Source organism: Pezoporus wallicus, unplaced genomic scaffold (assembly GCF_028554395.1).
Source record: "Pezoporus wallicus isolate ANWC-B61680 ecotype Strahan unplaced genomic scaffold, APGP_CSIRO_Pwel_v1 contig_4710, whole genome shotgun sequence".
In the NCBI taxonomy this organism is placed as follows: domain Eukaryota; kingdom Metazoa; phylum Chordata; class Aves; order Psittaciformes; family Psittacidae; genus Pezoporus; species Pezoporus wallicus.
In genome coordinates this window covers 5,783,691-5,798,741 of record NW_026640647.1, presented here as the reverse complement: position 1 = coordinate 5,798,741, position 15,051 = coordinate 5,783,691, and the positions used below count along the sequence as shown (strand labels likewise).

General features: G+C 47.0%; 1 long non-coding RNA gene across 1 annotated transcript; it reads right to left on the bottom strand.

The window, feature by feature from the left end:
• Nucleotides 1–10,615: 10,615 nt before the first annotated feature.
• LOC130604897 (uncharacterized) lies at nt 10,616–13,358 on the bottom strand. Its single transcript, XR_008973549.1, has 3 exons — nt 13,162–13,358; nt 11,539–11,666; nt 10,616–10,743 (listed from the first exon to the last, which is right to left on the bottom strand). It is a non-coding gene; the product is annotated as an uncharacterized LOC130604897 (long non-coding RNA).
• Between the last annotated feature and the right edge of the window lie 1,693 nt (nt 13,359–15,051).

Genomic DNA, 15,051 nt, shown 5'->3' with positions numbered 1-15,051 from the left:
AAGAGCTCACAGCCAGCAAAGGATAGCAAGAGGCAGGTAATAAAGGTTCCCCAAGTCTCATTGATTCCTAACGACCTTTATGCTCGAATTCCTGGCAAAGATTTGGGTCTCAAGTTTTATCTCAAGAGCACAAGAGGAATTTTACAAGTTACCTGCATGCAAATAGAGAGCAGGGGTGCCTCAGTCACTGGAGAGCTTGTGCTATCCCCTTCTCAGCACACTGGAACCTGCTGTGGGAACCAGCTCTGCTTATCTCGCGCTGCACTGCAACCCTGGGCTGAAACTCCAGTGCCAACAAGAAAACTGAAAGAGACTTTCTTTCAATTAGGTAACAATTTGGTAGCCGAGCACATTCAAGCAGCCTCAGGGAGCTTAATTTCTGTTATGTTGCAGACCTGGACCACTACAGTCCAGTTTACGGGCTGTGACAAGCCTGCTCTGTACAACAGGTCCCCTTAAGAAAAGATGGATGTACAGCTTTGTTAAATACAGCCCACTGGGGCTTGAGCAGCTAGTACGTAATGAGCTTTTCTGTCTCTTAGATTGAGCAACCTCAGCCTGTGACCTGAGTGTCTTCTGGTGGCACCCTGAACCATCACAGCCTATGGGTTTTGCTGCTACGATTTCTGACATAGCTCTGTGGGTCACATAGCCAAGTATTGCCCAGAATCTAAATGGGATGCACTTAAATCAATGTCAGTCCCTGAAAACCGGGCTCTGCTGTGCGGAATCCCTGATAAAAGCTATGAAGCTGAAGACACAGATACTACCTCTTAGGTAAGAGGTGGAGCTGTATTTGTCAGGTAGGCACACCTGAATGGATAGAAGAGAGAATGAGGATGCACAGATGGCTGACTGTCACACACACAGTCTTTACCATTGCCTATGCACTTCTATATACCACTGGCAGAGAATGGTTGAAAAACTCGGTGGCAGCACAATGCAAGGTATTGTGGAGTGCCCTCTTTCCAGCAGCACCCTGCTGTAATTATGTGGAAGATGCTGTATTTATTTATAGCACAGCAAGGCCTACTAAGCAAACATCCTCATCTTGTTCTGACCAGAAGCTTGCTCAAAGCATGATGGCATCTAGGTTTCTCTCCCAGTCCAAGCCCTCTCTCCCTTAGCTGTACAGGAAGAGTAGTATCATAGCTCCTGTGGTTGCAGCCTCAGCTTACAACATCCCCAGTCAGATCCACTGGACTGTGTGCCATCCATATATAGCCAAAAAGCAGTCCTGGTCCAAAACACTCATATTCCTAGTGTTTATGAATCCCACGTACACAGTGGCCAGTTTTCTGAGCCATGACTGAAAGCTGCACTCCTGCTTGTCTCTCATACTCTATTTGGAGAAGCAACTGCTAACTAGGAATTTCATAAGGAATGGCTGCAGGGAGCAAGCATCAGCTGGGACACTGTCTCCGTGCAAACTATTGAATTTTCTTGTATTTTGGCTGTGTTTTGATCCCTCAGCACAAGGCAAGCATTCTCCCCAAGTGATTCCAAAATCCCAGGTGATTTACTGCTGTGCACACCAAGGGAGCAACACAGCACACAGGATTATTAGATTCATCATTAAAATATCTGGATGAAATTTACAGTGCCTCAGAAAGAAGATAAAACTACAAGAAGCTTTTCACAGGGAACAGGGGATCACAGGTTCAAAGACATTGTCACAGGACAGTCAATAGCTGGTTCAATATGGCCTGGAAACTGCCTATAAGTCACATTTTTAAAGCCCCTCTTCAAAAGCCTTTTTCCACCAAAACACAGCCAAGGAAGTAATTGCTTAAAATTATCACATGATCCCAATTTTAAAGTGTCCCACGTAAATAGCTTTGACTGATATTTCTGCACAGAACCACTGACAATATGCAGGAAAAGTTCACAGAAACTGGAAAAAGAGGCTCTGTGGTCATGAATGTTTAGTTGTAAGGCCAGGCACTAGAGAGGATGACTGTAAGCCCAAGTATGTCCATGTTACAAGGCCACCTGTTTGCTAGTTTCATTGCCCTTAGGATGGAATTGAATGTCAACATTTACCAGTGAATAACAGCTCCCATATCCTGTCTGTCAAACCCAGGGAGAAGCAAAGGGCAGGAACAGCTGCAATTAACTTGGTGCCTCACCACAGTCAGGCTAAAAAACAGCAGTAATGTCCTCCATACTACAGAAAACAAAACAACTAACAGGAAACACATAAAATGAAGAAAGGGGTAAAACCAGGGAGGAAGACGAACGCCGTATTCTGTGAGGGGAAGCAGACCCTTAGCGAGGATACATGAGTCTCCCTCTGTGAAGCATACATTTTCCCCAGCTGCTGATCTGACCCAGTGCCTTTAACAAGCAAGCTCCCCAGGCATGCTCCCTGTGTGGGGAACTAACTACAGAACAGCTCATCCAGTAATGAGCATGCAGTAATGGATAATAAACAGTGCTTACAGTATATATTATCTTTAATTTGAACTGCATTTTGGAACAGTAATTAAATGCAAGAAACTCTGAGCTGAAAAGTATGCAACAGCCTGCTGCACCAGAACAAAGCGGGTCCAGAGGATGAGGAGGACCCAGCAGTGGAGGAGTACTGACCACAGAAAGCTTTTCTGCATCTGGAGACTGACTGCTGTACAGCTTTCCCCACATCTTTACCAGTGACTCCTTTGCTTTGCAGCCATCTGACACACATCCCTCTTGGCTGAGGAGCAGCACCACTAATGAGAGGGCTGCATCACTTCCCGTGGATGAGTAACCATTTGAAATCTCAGTAGCTGGACTGGGACTTTGGAAAGGATGAAGGACCCTTGGCAAGGAGAGGAAAAGAAAGCAAAGCAGACTGACCAGAGGGGAGTTAGCTGATACCAGCCCAGGCTGCAGGCCAGCCAAACCCATCAGCGTGTGGGCACCTTCACAGGTCACATCACACTAGAACCCAGACTACCCCCTTGTGCATGCTGCCTGCTGGCTGGCTGACTTCACAGGGAAGGAAGTCAGGCATGTAGAGGAACAGAAGCTCTTCTGAGTCCTAGCACCAGCCCTGTAGATCTTGTGGATGCAAACACCTCAAACACACATTTCAGACACAAAATCCACATGGACAAACAGAATGAACCAGTACAGTGATTTGGCCTGAGGCACAGATGTTTGGTCTTGGTTAAGACCAAATAACAACCTAAGGGAGGGTGAGTGACTTCCATGCTTGGGTTTGTTTGCTTTGTGTGTACAGGTTTGTTTAAAGTCGTGTAACTTGCATTTTACATGCTGTCCTTAACTACAAGAACTGCTACCTGTTCTGCGAGGCAGACAAGACACCACAGAACAGCCTGGTACCTCCCAAGTTGAGCACAAAGAATACAGAGACTGTCAGGGAGCAGGGTATCCAAGAGGGGCAATACAAACCTCATCCAGTACAAAAGGAAAGATGATTCAACTGGACACTCAAGAAACAACAACCAACATGATTCAATCTAATACTTCTGCCCTGATGCACCAGCTTGTCTTCTGCTAGGAGACAAGAGGTCAGAAATTAAGACATTATTAGTTTGCACCTGTGAGTTCTGAACAGAAATAACAGGCAAATTTAGCTCTTGGGGATGTTGCTCCTCCAGGACTCATTTACAGAGCCTGCTGGAAACCAGGCTGCTGAGCTTTCAGCTGTTGTGTGCAGCATGTCCTGCTGCACTCCAAGGTAGCTGCATTTAAGCAACGAAGGACATACAGAAGGGGGGCTGCCAGATGAAGACATTTATTTCCTTATAACTAGGACTCAGAAGACACTTGGGGACTTTTCTAGAAGAAGCAGTAGCTGGTATAAACAGCAGTATAACTGAATCCTTTACCATCTATGCCAGACTACACAATTTTAGTCAGCTCTGCAGGGCAGTTTCTCTGTGACACAGCAAGCAGGGGGCAATGACCAGGCTCCAGCATAGCCCAGTATAACCCCACAGCTGGAAATAACAGCTGCCATTGCCCCAGGGGCCAGGAGGGTAAGAAACACAGCATCTCCCACAAGAACACAGGAGATATTTCTTCCCTGAGATCATGCTATGGCTGCAAGAAAATACACCTGACACCTGTATCTGCCCAGCACACAGCTTTCTGAGCAGCCCTGATCTGCGACTGTAGCCAGCTTCTCTCTCTTAACTATGGTACCCAAAGAGCTCAGCTGGGACAGTATAAGCCTTTCCACGGTGAGACCTGGATTTCCATTAACTATTAGTGGTTGAATGCTGCCATTGACGGAAATACAGTGTTTAATAACAAACTCATTTTGAACCTCAAACTAAGCCCTCCTCTTGTCTTTCAAACAGCCAGGACCACAGTGGTTTGGCACTCTTCCAGGGGAAGAGGGGCAGTGGAAGGAAGGGAAGCAGTGATCCAAATAATGCTGAAGTTTGGCAAATTACCACAGCAGCCAGAACCCTCAGGTCCTGGGAGCCCTGCCGCAACAGCCAACCCTGCAGCTTGGCTGTAACCGCATGTACTGCTTCAGTCCTACTCAGCACAAACACTTGCTGATATCTAAACTGAACTATAACTTTATTACAGGAGATCTTAGCAGAAGCCCAGTGGAAGACTCAAAACATCTGATGAAATTGCAATGTTAACACATAAGGTGACTTCAGCCTGGTAAGGTTCTGCAGGAATGATGTTCATAGCTACTGCAGACTGATAAAATCCATCATTCCACTATGTAGTGCCGTGTTTCAATTTTAATTCCAAATTTAATTCACTAATTTCAGATACATAAACCTTGAAAGTGGCAAGATGAAAACTACTGTTGCTAAAAGGTTCTGCTAAAATTCAGATGCTTTCTTATTCTTACATAATGTCATTTTCTGTAGTCACTTGGTGGGATTATGCAGTGCCTAAAATGAGATCTGTCTGTAAATCTTTGTGGGATCGGGGGTGTAAGTGCAGAACCAAAAACTGATCAGGAGCAAGTCACCATTCCTTACACAAACCCAAGCTTGAGTTTCTTTACTTATCTCTCACCTTGTGATACCAGCAATCCTAGCATCTTCACTGGCACTCCTGCTAGCACACATTGCCACAGAACAGATACTCTCCTGTCAGGCCTATTTGATTCCAGAAGCTGTGTTTTGTGTGCTTGCTCCATGAAAGAAGCAATTCTACCGCAGTGTAAGAAGGCCACAGCATTATGTCATTCTTCAGGCTATTAGAATAGAGAGGGACGCCTGCACACTGTGGCTACACATGCTGGAGTTCGATCCCACCGATGGGGAGCAGCCCAAAATTCCTGCTGGGATCGCGACCAGCTACGGGTGGGGGAAACTGCATCCCGGGCCTTTCCGTGCACAGGGGAGCGGTGCCTTTCCAGACGGACACATGACTACAGGCGTGTTTGTGCTACAAGCGCAAGCACGGCCGCGCCCGGGTCCTCGCACGCAGCCCGCAGCCAGGACGGCGGGGGCTGCGGGGAGCCCGGGCCGGCTGCGCGCCGCGGGGGGCTGCGGAACCTCGCCGACCCTTCGAGCCCCGCACCGACCACAGACCAAAGCGAGTATTTACCTGCCGCCCGGGGGCCGCGCTCTGCCTCTGCTCCCAGGAGGGGCTGCCGGCGAGCAGCCCACGGCCCCTCCTCGCCGCCGCGCCGCTGCCGGGCCGCGTCCTGCCGCAAAGCCGTCCCGGCCGCCGCGGGAAACGGCTCCGCGGCACCAAGGTTCCTGCCGCCGCCGCCGCCGCCGCCCGCCGCGCTCGGGGAACCGCGGGCAGCGGTGCGCAGCGGCGAGCGGTCCCCTGCGGCCCGGCGACAGCGCGGGTGGTGGAGGCAGAGCCGGTCGGCGGCACCCCGCGCGGATGCAGGAACGCGCCGGGTCCTACTTCCCCTTAAAAGTAATGATGGAAACACCTTCAGGTTTTGCCGTATAAGCAGAAGGGGTAACTCTGAACCTGGCATGCTTAAAAGCAGCTGAGATTCGTAGCGGGCTGATTGTGACTTCAGGAGAGATGGGTAACACAAACTCCTAAACGCATTTTTACCCATCCCAAGTGCAAGCACGCTTACCAAGGCGTGAAGGCTGCAGGGAGCAGCACGGCGGTGAGTGGATTCATATTGCCACAGGGCAGCAAAAAGAGCTGAGGCACGACCTGTTACCCAAAGAAAAGAAAAAAGTTACACAACTGTAACAAATATCTGATTTCGGTGGTGTGTGGCATGGCACCCCGCCTGGCAGCGCAAAAATAACCTCACTGGGAGAAATACCCACATGTGGATTAGGGATGTACCTGAATCTTGACAGCTGGGGTGCGCAAACCAATTCTGAGTTTTGCCTGTACACATCTAAAACCACAGGCACTGTGCTGCTTCACTGTGGCCCAGGGCAGCCAGTGGTACTGCGCTGAGCCGGGCAACAGAGGCAAGGGCAGTGCTCAGATGTAACTGCACGAAAACATGGTGCTGAGCTGAGTCCGTACAGAGGATTCACAACCTACAACAAAAGGCAGGTGTTAGGTTAGCTTGCATCCACACACACCAACCAGTTCATGTAGACTGCAAAACGTGACTGGCACGATTAATAAAGTGGTATTCATACAGGTTATCTCAGTTCAGTGACAGCATGGAGGAATGAGAGCCATTGGCAGAAGAAAACAAATACCTGATTATCCAACTGAAAACTAATTAATCTTGGCCTTTACAAATAATGTATTACTTGAGCACCGTACATCTCAAGTCCTGCTCCTAAAAATGAATGGCTTCTTGACTGAGTAACAGTCGAAGATTGATCTTTTAATTCCAATTCAACTGTTTGCACTGCAAGCCCTCAAGGATGAGGCAGTACCATCAGTTGCCATGTTATTTATTGCCATCCAGCCTTTCCTGGAATGGTACTGAGCCATTTATCTCTTGGGCTCCTCAAAAGTAAAGAAGATCTCTAGGTCTCCTGGGTCTGACGATGCTTCAGAATGTTGCCTCTCTGCCAGCAATAAGTACAAGTCCCCTTCTAGGCCAAGCATACTCATGCAGGAGGCACAGGGCATGCTGGTTTGTCACTGCGGGGACACAAATGTCAGGGAAGCAGAGCAGGTAGGCAGTGTGGGCTGAGCTCAAAGAGAAGTGTAAAATCCATCCCTCCCTCTGATCTCACTGCTGTGTTGGAGAGAAATTGCCTGTGTTTAACATTACATTATGCTTAGATAGTTTTCTGGGAAGTGGCCCATCTACCATTTTCTACCTGTAGCTGAAAAAAGTGATTTCAGACTGCAGGAGGACATAGATGGCATTTCTTTTTAAGGGAGGACAGCTGAGAGGCCTTGATCAAGAACAATCAGCCCCCTACTCAAAAACAGACTCCCAGAGACACTTGGCATCCTTAAATCCAGCAGGACAGTAACCACATGCTGAGAACCCAAACCAATCTCAGTTGTCTTAGCAGCCAAGTCAAGTCCCAGGCATTCAGTGCAGCCAGGTACTATTTCTGCCCCCTCTCTTTCCTACAGCCCAAGCATGTCCCACGGGGCTCTGCAGGACCCCATTTGCCAAACACATTCAGGCATTTACAATAGTTTGTGTTGTGCAGTCCCCAGCACTTTGCTATGCAGGAGATGGGAAAGGCACCTCCTGCCAGGGCTTCATGCCCTGCCAGATGCTTCCCTGGGGCCAGCCAGCTCCAAGCACTGCCTGGTGCACTGTAGGGTCTAGGAAACACTGTGTTTCCCAAAGAAAGAGAAGGAACACATAAAGAGGCTGACGCTGGTCTGATATTTTGTCCTTCTCAGCTCCCTAAGGAACATATTTCCCAGCTCTACATACTCTTAACTCTGTTCTTACCTTCTGGAAATCTTTTGAAAATGTACTGGGATGGGCAACACTTTCCATTTCCTAGGCAAAATGCAATTAACATGCACCTTTCTTACACTGGCTGCTAAGGAACAGGTTCAAGTTTTAAATTCTATCTGAGAAGTATTTTTTAAACAACTGTCACCTTTTTATTGAGAGCAGGAAAAGATGCCATCCCCTTCCTAAATCACATTTTATATCTGTGATCCATCACATATCCCTCTACCACAGCTTAAAACAACTGAATTGGAGAACAGGTGAATCTGCATTTTCTTCCTCTAGTCTGGTAGAGAATTATCTTCCTGCACTCTGTGTGCCAGTGGAAGAGCATAAATGACCAACATTATCCTTAAAAGCTGCAGGATAACACACTAATTCTGAAGGAATATTAAACTCGGACAAAAATTGTTATTACTATATATATGTACATATATATTTAAAAATGCAACCTCCATATTTTGCAATTTTCATCATTGAAACATATCACCTTCCTCCAACATGAAATCATGAGCTGTTTCATGATGTACTGGTTAAAGATATACTGGTTAAAGACATGGTGGTGGCTATCCAACAGAACCGTCCATACAGCCTGACTTCCAGCTTTGTGCCCCTTGCTCATCAACCATCAACATGTGGCCCAAAACTGAGCAGAGTGCTTAGAGCCATCTGGTGGTTAACTGGACGAGTAAACAAATTGTGCCCTATACGTCTACACGATGAAGACATAAAGGAAGTCATCTTCCTGCTACTTGGAACGTCTCAAATGTCAGCTTTCTCTTGGCTTTTAGATTATGATTCTGCAAGTTTAGAGAGTTAACACAGAAAGAGGGAGAAAACGGCTCTGTTAACACTAGGAACTTAGCTGCTTTCCTTGTGGAAGAGTTTGCAGGACCAAGTGTTCTTCAGATCTGAACTTCTCCCATGAGTACTGCAGAATCGCCTTCCAAAGACCAGATAATTGTACCATGCATTCCCAAGTTTGGCTCCTGTGATAAGAATCCAAATATCTTGCTCAAACTGGGAAAATTCTCAAAAACCCTTTGGGCGCATCCTTTGCTGGCATAATGTAGAAGGAGCAATGCCCGTTTATTGTGGCCATTGACAAGCTTGCCAGTTCACACCAGCTGAGCGTTAGACCCGCTGTCTTTCCCCGCTGCCTCTGAAGAAGGAGCCTTTTTTCACACGTTTTAATTACTGACTCCCTACATGGAAGCTATTACCTCACAGAAAGGCTGTTAACTGGCACGTTCAGCACAAGATGAAGCTTTTCCGATAATTGTTCCTTGAGTTCATGTTTGTGAAAATAAATATCATCAGATGATTAAATTAAACACCGCAGCCAGCCCAGCTATACACTATTTTCACTTATCATGCAGAAGGGGAGATCAAAGAGAAAGGCTCAGGTAGAGTTATTCCAACTCCTCCAAGTTTGGTTGATAGCTACCTATTGAACGCAGTAATTAGCTTCCTGCTTGGGGTGTGCAGCACAAAATTAACCCTCCCAAGAGTGGCCAGTATAGCCATTTCCTTGCTCTGTAATCAACTGGATGCAGAGGAACGACCATCACCTAATCTCCTCTGTATGGTAAAGCAGCAGCACAGCCCGAGTCTGATTTTCGAGACTCTTGGGCCTCTGTCCCCTTTGGTGCCTTGCGTGGGTGCAGGAGGAGAACTGTGCCTGGGGAACCCCAGGAAAGGCTGAAGGCACTCCTCTTCTTCAGTCCTGCGGGGCTCCTACCTCCCTGCTCTTCCCATCCTTCCCTTTTGGCGAGCAGGCGAGCCCGTCTCTGCGCTCCTGCAGCGAGAGGCAGAGCGGCTCTCTCAAATTCCCAGGCTCGGGCCCTGCTTAAATAGGGAGATGATTGTTGCAGAGATGGAGCTTCGCCCAGCATTTCCCTGCTTTGCTTTCTCGGGCCGTGGAGGGCAAGAGAGGCGAGGGAAGCGGTGGGCAGCGTAGCCCCGTTCCCACTGAGAGCCCGCCGTCCTCCCCGAGAGCGCACACACCCGCGCAACCAGAAAGCTCTGCTATTCTTCTGCTAATGGGATTGGCACCGCTTAAAGCGGTCTGCGAGGGTATTGTCTGCAACCACAGCAAGAGAAACATTATTCAAAGGCCATTCAGGCCCCAAAAGAAGCGGCAGAGCAGAGTAATTATCGGAGACTCTCCATTAACGAGGGCATCTTTGCTCTTTGTCTGTGTTGGTTTAATAAGGGCCGCTAATGGGGCCGGGGGAGGGGCACACTAATGCTTCTAAACAAATCTCCTTCCCTTCCCCCCCACTCCCTGTGAGGAGAGCTGTCTTTATGGGCACTGACAGCAGAGCTGGGAGTTACCATATTGCAGAGTGACCTCCGGGAAAACTTAGTGTGAACCCAGCCGCTTTCAGCCCCATCCCCAGCGAGCCGCCGGGAGCACCGCTTGGGTAGCTGTTCTCTTTTTAGCCTTTCCGTATTTCCCGGTCCTTGCTAGGCCCCTTTTATGCTCTCCCCCCGCCCGACCTCTCTCATGTCATGTCATCTTGTGACCCTTCATGGCTGGACACAACGGCGCTGAGTGGCAGTAATGAGGGACGACAGTGCAGATTAAGTTCTCGAAGCAAAACCTGGGGCTGCTGTCCTTTATCCAGCCGCTGTGACTGGGAGATGCTGCTGGGAATGCAGAACCAGAGCAGCCTCTGCTCTCCATAGGACTGGAGAAGGTAGGCTGGGATCTAGCACAGGCCAATGTCTCCTGCCTTCTGGCAGCGGTCACTTTTCTGAGATCCTTCAGAGCCACATTCAGGAGGATGGAGCTAAAATTCTTCTGAAGGGTCGTAGACTGTTCCCATCTTCAAACACCAGTTATAAGGGACACACTTCAGCGGCGGTTTACAATGTTACAGGGTCACATGCACACTGGTCCCTTAAACAGTGAAATGTGGACAAGAGGTCTCAGGAGGTCTCTGCAAAAGACAGCATTCAAACGGTGAACTGTAATGATACACGCACATGTGAATAAAGAATGATATAGCTACAGTATTCAAGGTGGTGTGGATACAAGGTTGAGAATTGCTAGACTCATTTTTAGCCAGTGAGAAAACTAAAGAACAGTAGAAGGAAATTATTCCCCGGAGTTTGTGCAGGTCTTTCACTAAAGCCAAGCCCTGGACATTGTGCTATTCTACCTCTCTTTCAAATGATACACCCCTCACAGAGGGCTGTACAATGAGCGCACAGACCACAGAGACAAAGCAGTGCCTGTGTACCTGCACATGACAGTGGTCTCAAGAGCTGGGCAGCCACCCAGTGTCAGTGCTACATCTTTTGTTATGAGTAATGGTTTTATTCAGCCACAGCTCGGAATGACAAACTTCCTCGTACAGAAACCCACCCAACCCTCTCTCCATTTAAGCAAATGTCCTTGTGCTAAAGGTTTATCTCAAGAAGAAAAAGAAAGATATGTGGAAACTCCCCACATTTTAAGCCACAAGGCTCTGGTTTGAAGACACAGACTCCATAAGATTTCACCCTTGTTTCCTGAGGGTTTGCTAGGTTTGAAGTTTTCATGATTTTGGCCTTTTCCTTTCAACATTTCAGCAGTAACTGCATCTTTTGTAACAAAAGAAACTTTTCATAGATGCTTCTCTGACTCATCTCTATAGGATCAAAACATCTCAGAACAACCTCGCAAGTCAAAGAGGGAGCAATCACCCTCTACAGACAGAGAGCTAAGTCACAGGGGAATTAAATAACAATACCCGAGGTCATTCTTGCCATGGCGAAGCTAGGAAGTGGATACTGTTCTTGCTCCAGAGTCTTAACTGCAGTGTTCCAAGATTAGTGGTATTTCTCCTCCCTCTTTTGAAATGTCTGGAGGATTACACTCCTAAAACAGAAAATCAGTCCTGTTTTCAGCAGGACTTCAGATTAACTTCATGTTAATCACAGTTTCTGTTCATATGCTCTTTTTCTTTTTAGAATAATAAGCGTTAAATATATACAGAGGAACTGCCTTTGCCTATGGATTTTGCAGTCTAAGCAAGGAAGTTAATACACTGATGTGTAAAGCAATGGGTTACTAGGCCCACATGATCTGGCGTCTGACTGATGTGGGTTTTGCTTTATAAGTGTTTTTAAATGTCATCCTTGTTTGCCACTAGCAGATAATACAGTCAGATTTGTTGCAAATGAAGACAGTATTTGAACAAAATCGAAAGAGTGACTCAGAAGAGAGAACTGAGATCTTGTTACCATCCCAAGTGAGGGGAAACAAATGGAGTCATCAATAAAAAGGAAAAAAGGAGTTAGTTCATAGCTTAGAAGATACGGGTACGACAGAAAAAGGCAAAAGCAATTGCAGCATGGGAAAGGCAGACAGAGATTTGGGGAGTTTTGAGACCTCACATGAAGGAAAACTTGATGAGCAGCTTGTGCATAGCAGTTGAATGGTCCTGGGATAGAAGGGAGGAGAGCTTGCAGCAGTGACAGAGGTAGGACGGGCAATGAGAGGCTGGTTAGACTGCTTCTTGAAGCTTCAGCCAGAATATTGCACTTGAAGGTAAGGCATTTAGTGTGAAAGAGATAGGAACACAGTGACTAAAGTCTTGGAAGTAAAGTTTCAGCCTGAGAACCATCACCCTGTCGGCAACAATTTGTCCAGTTTATTCTCCCTCAGGTGCAGAGAACAGGGGGTCACTGCATTGGACCTCATCAAGTCAGTTCTATTTAGATTTGCCCTTTAACATGTATACTTCAGCACAGGGATATTTTCTCCCCAGTTTCCCCTTATCAATTCTGCTAGTATTTCCGGCTAACAATGAATGCAAGTGGATTACTTCTAGGTTGCCCTGCTTCACTCTACTGCTGTTATCCTGTCACACTTTAATCAAACGATCTAACTGAGATCCCATCTGAAGCCCACTAAAACAATGAAGAGATCTGCACTGGCTTTGCAGTTCTGGATCATGCCCTGAATTGTGTTTGAGCTCATTAATATAGATTTGAGCAATTTTTTCTATTGCATGTGCCATGAAACCAAGGGGAAAATGAACAGGAGTAAAGAGAAGTAAAAGATTCCTTTCCAGAAAATAATTTGTGTATGTTTGCAATCTACTGCAAGCAATAGGCATATTAAAATATAGAACAAGAAGCAACTATCAGTCTGCAAGCGCATCCCAGTTTAGTTCAATGTAACTTCCCTGTTTTGTCTTTGCATCCTTTCAGCTCTTCTTCCTCCATGAAATAGGTCTTGCGTTGCCAGCTTAGCAAAAACCTTTCTCTCTGATGCCCTTGACTGGCACTTGCTGTGTGTTCCCTCTCCTTCTTATTCCCGCTGGCCATTCTCCTGGCCAACAGGAGTGGGACAGGAGAGAAGTACTCACCCACTTAGCAGCCAGGTAGACCAAAGCCCCACAAAAACATGGGAGACAGCAGCAGCTGTGTGACATGTTTTGCCTGTCCATGCAGCCATCCTGCACCCAAAGCCTAGGCCAGCCCCTCAACACAGCAGCACAACTTTGCGCAGCCTCCAGCCACCTCAGGGATCTCTCAAAGGCACTGCTTCCCTGCAATACAGATGCAGCCTTGCTGGGCAACAAATACTGTAGGAAGAAAATACTGATGCTAGAGTGAGATCAACGAACAGATGTTATACAACAATGACTTCCAGTCCCAGCACCCCTGAAAAGCTTTGCGTAGAGAGACATGAAACTGAACCCGTCTAGAAGAAGTCTCAGGTGCCAGAGCTTTCACAAATGTAATCTGCTGGTTCTACTTCAAAAAATGTCTCTAAAAACTGGCTATTGCTAGTTTCTCATGCTAGAAACTTGCTCTTGTTTTCTCCTCAGAAATTACATCCAGACCTTCAGTGTCCACCTTGGCACTCCTCTACAGTGAGTGACTCTTCATCTTAAAGCTAATTCAATTAGCAAGTAGCAGAGGAAGAAAAGAAGCAAGATGTCATTGCTGCTGCATTCCTGAGAACTCTGGCTGGTGCTATAGCCATTCAGGTACAGGTTAGATAAGAGTTAGAGCAGCCCCAAGGCTCTTTTTCTCTAAGGTATGAGAAGGAAAGGCATAAATGTGACCCACAGGTATACTTTCTCCATAGCCTGAAACTTCTATACAAATACTGTCCTGAGAGCTAAAATCCTCTTTACTCCATGTACCCACCATTGTACTCATGTTCAGAATTCGTACAAGATCAACCATTTTGTAAATCCTGTATGAAGGAAAACTCAGTGAACTATAATAGTCTCGGTCTTTTCAATTTTGACTTCTATTGTTAGAGTACAAATAAAAAGAAGAGGATAAAAAAAGGCTGACAACGTTTACAGGAAATCCAGCTGAACAAAAGCAATGCCATCGGTGTTCATGGAGATAAACTGCTTACCTGATAAAGGAACATGACCACCTTAGCCTGAGGAGTCTTTACAGTGTCACCTACAATAAAGCAGGTAACAGCATCATTTGGTACTTACTGCATCCTTTAAGAGTAAAGCCCAAGCAATCTGGCTTTATGTAATTGCATTACAAGATACCGAGAAGAAAAACTTCAGCCCTCTGCACCCAGGTGTACCCTAGTACCTTTTATTCCACAAGCTAGACTGAGCTGTTAACCATACTAATGATCAGTACTTAATGTCGGGGAAACTGTAGTACTTAAACCCAGGTATCTATGAAGTCAACATGCTGCGATGCCTTCCCTATCTGATACACTGTACTTTCACCACCATGGCCCTTACAGTGAAGAGCAGACTAAAGGCTCCCATTTACGTTGATGCTGGCCCGACAGCACCCCAAAGCCCCTCAGAAGGACAGAGCTCCCTCCTTCCTGCTGTGGAAAAAGGGAGAAAAATGACCCTGAACACTTCTCACCCCTGAACTGGAAAGGGTCAGAGCAGCCTCACACTTCCCTCCAGTGGTATGGCACTTGTTTATCTTGCATTAAACACTTCACGTTTAGAATAAACTAAGTTAGAAGAAGAACAGTTCAGCTGTATTGCGCAGGAGATGGCTATTGGAAGTCTGTGTTTATGCAAGCCACCAGAACCCTTGCCGGAGCGTGCACTTGTGCATCGCTGCCCTCTCCCGGGCAGATCTGCCCCTGCACAAACACAGAGCCCTGGCTCCCAAAACAGCGGAGCGCTTGACTTCGCTTTGCCTCAGGCTCTGGAGGAATATGGTTGCCCACTTACTAACCCTCGCGCTGACACTTTCAGTAACCTCACTGAGCATCACAGCGACAGCTGAGCTGCTTCTAAAGGAATCAG